Source organism: Salmo salar, chromosome ssa15 (assembly GCF_905237065.1).
Source record: "Salmo salar chromosome ssa15, Ssal_v3.1, whole genome shotgun sequence".
Classification (NCBI taxonomy): Eukaryota; Metazoa; Chordata; class Actinopteri; order Salmoniformes; family Salmonidae; genus Salmo; species Salmo salar.
In genome coordinates, this window is record NC_059456.1 from 56463070 (window position 1) to 56472459 (window position 9390).

The following is a 9390-nucleotide window of genomic DNA, read 5'->3' on the forward strand; positions in this document are numbered from 1 at the left end:
CTCAAGTGACCCACCCCTCTTAGGTACGTCATGGAAGAGTACTAGTAAGCCAGTGACTCAGCCTCCATAATAGGGTCAAAGGCAGAGAATCCCAATCGAGAGAGGGGAGCTGGCCAGGCAGAGACAGTAAAGGCAGTTTGTTGCTCTAGTGCCTTCCCGTTCACCTTGAAATCAGCCCTAGCCTTAACAGGAAGCCGATGTAGAGAGGCTGGAGTAATATGATGCATTTTTTGGTTCTAGTCAGGATTCTAGCAGCTGTGTTTAGCAATAACTGAAATTAATTTAGTGCTTTATCTGGGTAGCCGGAGAGGAGAGCATTGCAGTAGTCTAATTTAGAAGTGACAAAAGCAGGGATTAGCTTTTCTGTATAATTTTGGGACAAAATGTTTCAGACTTTTGCAATGTTACGAAGATTGAAAAACTGTCCCTGAAATATTCTTGATATGTTTGTCAAAGGAGAGGTCAGTGTCCAGAGTAACTCCAAAGACCTTCATTGTTTAATTTGAGATGACTGTACAACCATCAAGATTAATTGTCAGATCCAACAGCAGATCTATTTGTTTCTTGAGACCGAGAACTAGCATCTCTGTTTTGTCCGAGTTTAAAATAAATAAAATGCCGCCATCCACTTACTTATGTCTGAAACACAGGCTTCCATGGTAGGCAATTTTGGGCCTTCACCATGTTTCATTGAAATGTACAGCTGTGTATCATCCGCATAGCAGTGAATGTTGACATTGTGTTTCCGAATGACATCACCAAGATGTAGAGTATATAATCAAAACAATAGGGGTCCTAAAACGGAACCTTGAGGAACGCCGAAACTTACAATTGATTTATCGGAGGACAAACCATCCACAGAGACGAGCTGATATCTTTCCGACAGATAAGATCTAAACCAGGCAAGAACTTGTCCGTGTTGGCCAATTAGTGTTTCTAATCTCTCCAAAAGAATGTGGTGATCGATGGTGTCAAACGCAGCACTAAGGTCTAGGAGCACGAGGACAAATGCACAGCCTTGGTCTGACGCCATTAAAAGGTAATTTACAACCTTCACGAGTTCAGTCTCAGTGCTATGATGGGTCTAAAACCAGACTGAAGCATTTCATATAAATTATTTGTCTTCAGGAAGGCAGTGAGTTGCTGCGCAACAGCTTTTTAAAAAAATGTTGAGAGGATTGGGAGATTCGATATAGGCCAATAGTTTTTTACAGTCAAGGTTTGGCTTTTTCAAGAGAGGCTTTATTACTGCCACTTTTAGTGAGTTTGGTACACATCCGGTGGATAGGGAGCCATTTATTATGTTCAACATAGGAGGGCCAAGCACAGGAAGTCATAAAGTTAATTTACAAAAATCGCTGACGAGCTAACATTAGCCAGCTAGCTAGCTAGTGTTATGACATGAGTATGAAATTGTAAATCGTGTTGTTTAATGTTTTAGGGACTCCTGAGAAAACCAGCAAACCAGGCTTCCATCTTGTGAAACAGTGGATGTAAAGAATCTAGCTAGCGAAAGCATTTACTGAAAATTGAATGAACAATTGTGTAAGCTTGCCTTGCTTATATTTGCCATGCAATACAGCTGAAGTAACATAGCTAACTAACTATTTACTTGCTTATTGTGTAGTGGAGGATAAAAAATAACTATGCCTATGGATGTGTAGCTAGCTACGGTATGTAGCCGATCTGTGTATTGACCCTAAAACATTTGGTATGAATATTAGTTCAGAACCTATTTATGAACCTCAGCTATCATAGCTGTTGTATCGACTTCAATTCTGAATGGCATTTATGAAGCTTATGGATAGAGTAGAATATAATAACTTTATTGTGTCAAGGATGCAAGTCCTATATACAGTGCCTTGCAAAAGTATTCATCCCCCTTGGCGGTTTTCCTATTTTGTTGCATTACAACCTGTAATTTAAATAGATTTTTATTTGTATTCCATGTAATTGGACATACACAAATTAGTCAGAATTGGTCAAGTGAAATGAAGAAAATAACTTGTTTCAAAAATTTGAAAAAAATAGAAAAATGGTGCGTGCATATGTATTCACCCCCTTTGCTATGAAGCCCCACAATAAGATCTGGTGCAACCAATTACCTTCAGAAGTCATATAATTAGTTAAATAACGTCCACCTTTGTGCAATCTAAGAGTCACATTTTCTGTCACACGATCTCAGTATGTATACACCTGTTCTGAAAGGCCCCAGAGTCTGCAACACCACTAAGCATTGGGCACCACCAAGCAAGTGGCACCATGAAAACCAAGGAGCTCTCCGAACAGGTCAGGGATAAAGTTGTGGAGAGGTACAGATCAGGGTTGGATTATAAAAAATATCCGAAACTTTGACATCCCATGGAGCCCATGGAGCACCATTAAATCCATTATTAGGAAATGGCAAGAATATGGCACCACAACAAACCTGCCAAGAGAGGGCCACCCACCAAAACTCACGGACCAGGCAAGGAGGGCATTAATCAGAGAGGCCAAAGATAACCCTGAAGGAGCTGCAAAGCTCCACAGAGGAGAGTGGAGTATCTGTCCATAGGACCACTTTAAGCCGTACACTCCACAGAACTGGGCTTTACAGAAGAGTGGCCAGAAAAAAAGCTATTGCTTAAAGAAGGAAATAAGCAAACACGTTTGGTGTTCGCCAAAAGGCACGTGGGAGACTCCCCAAACATATGGAAGAAGGCACTCTGGTCAGATGACACTAAAATTTAGCTTTTTGGCTATCAAGGAAAACACTACAGTGAGAGAAAAAAGTATTTGATACCCTGCTGATTTTGTACGTTTGCTCACTGACAAAGAAATGGTCAGTCTATCATTTTAATGGTAGGTTTATTTGAACAGTGAGAGACAGAATAACAACAAAAAAATCCAGAAACACGCATGTCAAAAATGTTATAAATTGATTTGTGTTTTAATGAGGGAAATAAGTATTTGACCCCCTCTCAATCAGAAAGATTTCTGGCTCCCAGGTGTCTTTAATACAGGTAACGAGCTGAGATAAAGAGCACACTCTTAAAGGGAGTGCTCCTAATCTCAGCTTGATACCTGCATAAAAGACACCTGTCCACAGAAGCAATCAATCAATCAGATTCCAAACTCTCCACCATGACCAAGACCAAAGAGCTCTCCAAGGATGTCAGGGACAAGATTGTAGACCTACACAAGGCTGGAATGGGCTACAAGACCATCGCCAAGCAGCTTGGTGAGAAGGTGACAACAGTTGGTGCGATTATTCGCAAATGGAAGAAACACAAAATAACTGTCAATCTCCCTCGGCCTGGGGCTCCATGCAAGATCTCACCTCGTGGAGTTGCAATGATCATGAGAACGGTGAGGAATCAGCCCAGAACTACACGGGAGGATCTTGTCAATGATCTCAAGGCAGCTGGGACCATAGTCACCAAGAAAACAATTGGTAACACACTACGCCATGAAGGACTGAAATCCTGCAGTGCCCGCAAGGTCCCCCTGCTCAAGAAAGCACATATACATGCCCATCTGAAGTTTTCCAATGAACATCTGAATGATTCAGAGGACAACTGGGTGAAAGTGTTGTGGTCAGATGAGACCAAAATGGAGCTCTTTGGCATCAACTCAACTCACCGTGTTTGGAGGAGGAGGAATGCTGCCTATGACCCCAAGAACACCATCCCCACTGTCAAACATGGAGGTGGAAACATGCTTTGGGGGTGTTTTTCTGCTAAGGGGACAGGACAACTTCACCGCATCAAAGGGACGATGGACGGGGCCATGTACTGTCAAATCTTGGGTGAGAACCTCCTTCCCTCAGTCAGGGCATTGAAAATGGGTCGTGGATGGGTATTCCAGCATGACAATGACCCAAAACACATGGCCAAGGCAACAAAGGTGTGGCTCAAGAAGAAGCACATTAAGGTCCTGGAGTGGCCTAGCCAGTCTCCAGACCTTAATCCCATAGAAAATCTGTGGAGGGAGCTGAAGGTTCGAGTTGCCAAACGTCAGCCTCGAAACTTTAACGACTTGGAGAAGATCTGCAAAGAGGAGTGGGACAAAATGTATGCAAACCTGGTGGCCAACTAGAAGAAATGTCTGACCTCTGTGATTGCCAACAAGGGTTTTGCCACCAAGTACTAAGTCATGTTTTGCAGAGGGGTCAAATACTTATGTCCCTCATTAAAATACAAATCAATTTATAACATTTTTGACATGCGTTTTTCTGGATTTTTTGTTGTTGTTATTCTGTCTCTCACTGTTCAAATAAACCTACCATTCAAATTATAAACTGATCATTTCTTTGTCAGTGGGCAAACGTACAAAATCAGCAGGGGATCAAATACAGTGCCTTGCGAAAGTATTCGGCCCCCTTGAACTTTTCGACCTTTTGCCACATTTCAGGATTCAAACATAAAGATATAAAACTGTAATTTTTTGTGAAGAATCAACAACAAGTGGGACACAATTATGAAGTGGAACAAAATTTATTGGATATTTAAAACTTTTTTAACAAATAAAAAACTGAAGAATTGGCCTTGCAAAATTATTCTGCCCCTTTACTTTCAGTGCAGCAAACTCTCTCCAGAAGTTCAGTGAGGATCTCTGAATGATCCAATGTTGACCTAAATGACTAATGATGATAAATAGAATCCACCTGTGTGTAATCAAGTCTCCGTATAAATGCACCTGCTCTGTGATAGTCTCAGAGGTCCGTTTAAAGAGCAGAGAGCATCATGAAGAACAAGGAACACACCAGGCAGGTCCGAGATACTGTTGTGGAGAAGTTTAAAGCCGGATTTGGATACAAAAAGATTTCCCAAGCTTTAAACATCCCAAGGAGCACTGTGCAAGCGATAATATTGAAATGGAAGGAGTATCAGACCACTGCAAATCTACGAAGACCCGGCCGTCCCTCTAAACTTTCAGCTCATACAAGGAGAAGACTGATCAGAGATGCAGCCAAGAGGCCCATGATCACTCTGGATGAACTGCAGAGATCTACAGCTGAGGTGGGAGACTCTGTCCATAGGACAACAATCAGTCGTATACTGCACAAATCTGGCCTTTTTGGAAGAGTGGCTAGAAGAAAGCCATTTCTTAAAGATATCCATAAAAAGTGTTGTTTAAAGTTTGCCACTAGCCACCTGGGAGACACACCAAACATGTGGAAGAAGGTGCTCTGGTCAGATGAAACCAAAATCGAACTTTTTGGCAACAATGCAAAACGTTATGTTTGGCGTAAAAGCAACACAGCTCATCACCCTGAACACACCATCCCCACTGTCAAACATGGTGGTGGCAGCATCATGGTTTGGGCCTGCTTTTCTTCAGCAGGGGCAGGGAAGATGGTTAAAATTGATGGGAAGATGGATGGAGCCAAATACAGGACCATTCTGGAAGAAAACCTGATGGAGTCTGCAAAAGACCTGAGACTGGGACGGAGATTTGTCTTCCAACAAGACAATAATCCAAAACATAAAGCTAAATCTACAATGGAATGGTTCACAAATAAACACATCCAGGTGTTAGAATGGCCAAGTCAAAGTCCAGACCTGAATCCAATCGAGAATCTGTGGAAAGAACTGAAAACTGCTGTTCACAAACGCTCTCCATCCAACCTCACTGAGCTCGAGCTGTTTTGCAAGGAGGAATGGGCAAAAAATTCAGTCTCTCGATGTGCAAAACTGATAGAGACATACCCCAAGCGACTTACAGCTGTAATCGCAGCAAAAGGTGGCGCTACAAAGTATTAACTTAAGGGGGCTGAATAATTTTGCACGCACAATTTTTCAGTTTTTTATTTGTTAAAAAAGTTTGAAATATCCAATAAATTTCGTTCCACTTCATGATTGTGTCCCATTTGTTGTTGATTCTTCACAAAAAATTACAGTTTTATATCTTTTTGTTTGAAGCCTGAAATGTGGCAAAAGGTCGAAAAGTTCAAGGGGGCCGAATACTTTCGCAAGGCACTGTAAAGAGACTGTGTTCAACAGGAATCTGTGTGTGTGTGGTCTCACCTGGTGTCCACACTAGGTGGCTACAGAGTATTTTATGCTGAAAAACAGACTCATGAGGACAAACAATAGAAGATAATGTCATTATTAGACTTACATTACCAGATCATTGTGAATTACTAAATTATAATATCTCTTATAACAAATCATGATATCATTGGCTAGATAGACATGTGCATGTGTAGCCTGGATCATATCAAGAAAAGCGTCACAAATGAATACATTAATACCACTTCAAGCTTGATGATGACTTGTTCATTTGAATCAGCTGTGTAGTGCTAAGGCAAAAACAAAAATGAGCACCCCTTTGAGTACCCAGGACCAGGACTGAGAACAGATGCTCTTCATTGGGACTTCTAAATCTGCAGACAGGCTTTCACAGCTCTCTGTATCGGCGGACAGAATACCTGACAAGAAATAGACTTCATTATACTCAAATTAGACAGCACTGAATATGATGTTCTCTGTCCTCACATCTAAGGACTGGAACTAGACTAAAGTACCTGATCTATCCAGAATAGCCTACTCTATCACTTTGACAGCTGGGCCTGCTTTCCTTTCACCCTCCTCCATGGCTGTTAGCTAGCTACCTACACATGTATTTTACAGTGGTAAATATATCAAGATAGCTAGCTAATATGAAGTTAGGTAGCTGGTCAAATGTAATTAATTTAGCTAGCTATCTATACAATATGTAAACTAGCTAGCCACGTTAGCAGCTCATTTGAGTTAAAATGCACTGTTACTAGTTAGCTAATAATACATGGTTTTTTTTTTTACATTTATGAAATGTATTTACTTACTTGAATAGGTTCTCCCAGCCATGTGGATGATTGAAAACAGAGCAGCAAAGTTTGTCACCAGAGCAGTTTAGAGCATATTACTTTTTACCTGTGAATAACCAGACCTTCATACAAACTTGCCATGCTGAATTCTTGACGCACAACTGAAGATGCTGCCATATCCTGCCATCACGCCCACAAGCGAGCCACTCAGGTGGAGATGACGCATGGAAGAGGGCGAGGAACGAGATGGGAGTAACAATCCAGGCTATTTGCTCTGAGATCGGCGTAATAATGTAATGAAACAAGCAGGGAGCAGGTTTCGAACCCTCAACCTTCTAGCCCGACTGTGCACCAAAAACATTGTGGCAAAAACACTTTATCAATTAGATATTCTGTGTTTCGACAGCTGGAGGCATTTTGTTTTTCACAAGCGTACTGTAGCAGGTTGTGAATTCTGCAAACAATGTTTCAAGGATGGGCTATTAGCTGAACAATAGACTATTCAACCTATACTACAGGCTGTATCACATCTGACCGTGATTGGCAGTGCCATAGGATGGCGCACAATTGGTCCAGCGTCATCCGGGTTTGGCCTGGGTAGGCTGTCATTGTAAATAAGAATTTGTTCTTAATTAACTGACTTGCCTAGTTAAATAAAGGTTACATTTGAAAAACAACTGGAGGCAACTGCAGTGCAATCAATAGGAGGTGAACAGTGGCTGGTGCTGAAAAGCTAACTTGTTATGCAAGTGTTGCACACAAACAGATAGCCTACACCAGTCGAGCAATTCATTTCAACAATAATCTTCATTTTAATTTGACTTTACAAACAACAAGAGGGCTTAATTGCAGTCTATTTCTTCGGAGCTTAAACCTTCAGTATATAAAATAAGTTAGCCTACCTCAGGCAGTAATGAGGCTTAACAGCCTAATAGAAGTAGGATTTTTTTTATTAGGCCTACTTACAATTGCAACTGGTCAAAAATGTTGCGTTCAACATAAAACAATAATTTAAAGAAAAGTCTACACGTTCGAACTAAAACAATGTAACTAATAATGAAAAGTGCACATTTTGTAAATCCCAAAATCTAAAAGTAATTGGAGAGTTAGATACAAATTATTTGTGACATCGTGGTTACAATAATGAATGTAAACAAGATGCTGTGTTTTTATTTACGGTAGTGACGGACAACTGGAGGCATTTTGAAAACGGGTTTTGAAAAACTTGTTTTTCACAAGTGTATTGTAGCAGGTGTGGCCCATCATGCAAACAATGTTTCCTATTAACAGGACAATAGACTTTTTATAGCCCGGCTACTGTTGTGAAAATCCCTCAACTTGCAATGTATTTGATTAGCATTGCTATATTTTGGCCTTTATAGATATTATTTTGGCCTTTATTCAGATTACAATCGCTCACTGTCGTTTTTTTTAAAACAAAAACAATCTCCAAAACATCTTACATCTTAGTCATTTAGCAGACGCTCTTATCCACACCGACTTACAGTAGTGAATGCATACATTTCATACATTATTATAATTTTTTTGTACTGGCCCCACGTGGGAATTGAACCCACAAACCTGGCGTTGCACACACCATGCTCTACCAACTGAGCCACAGGGAAGACCAAAATATTGTTTTATATAGCCTTCCCGCTGTGGACGTCTATTTCAGCACCGTTTTACGCTGCTCTGAGACAGGCATGGAGAAACAAATGTTTAATTATATATATGTGTGTGTGTGTGTGTGTGTGTGTGTGTGTGTGTGTGTGTGTGTGTGTGTGTGTGTGTGTGTGTGTGTGTGTGTGTGTGTGTGTGTGTGTGTGTGTGTGTGTGTGTTGACTGAATATAAGCACGTGATGTGTACTAAATAATCCAGTTGATGGCGCAGTCATATAGCCTCGGCACCTAAATAAAGCTGCGTGTGGGCGGCGCACAACTGCACTACTCTGACTCTGGTCACCTCCACCTGCCTCTCTCACACTGGACACTTCCGATACCCATCAACATGGGCACCCCTACAGTTGACACACACAACTAGCCCAAACCTTTCAAAACGAAATGCCTAGTTTCAGATGCTACAGACAGAAGTTGGCAGATCGGGTGTACCGACTTCTAACGAGGTTCCTGACACTTGTGGAGGTCATAAAGCAAAACGGAGAACACCATCGTGTTCATGAGTCTCATCTTTCCATAGTTTGTAGGCCAAACCATTCAGACGCTACAGACGATTTTGTGGGAAGAATGATTTTCGGGATGTCTCATTGTCTGACAAACCACCTTTCACCGCATATGTGGAAGTGTGACGTGGTGGAATGAAATGCATACAATAAAAAAAAAAGATATCTCGAGCTTAAACTGACAGATTTTTATGGGGATTTTTTATTATCACTACAATTATGCTTAATATTGACTACGGCCTCTCCACATGCTTTTGATAGCAATGTTTTTACCCCCAAGTTGCATCTCTTGAAGATGCTGTAGGAAACTGCACGTGAGGAGGTTATGCAGGCAACCAAGTAGCTCATTATAACTTTGGACCTTGTGAGCAGAGCCGGAGCCCACTGATGAAGAGCCAGAACCCTCACAGCCAAAGAGAC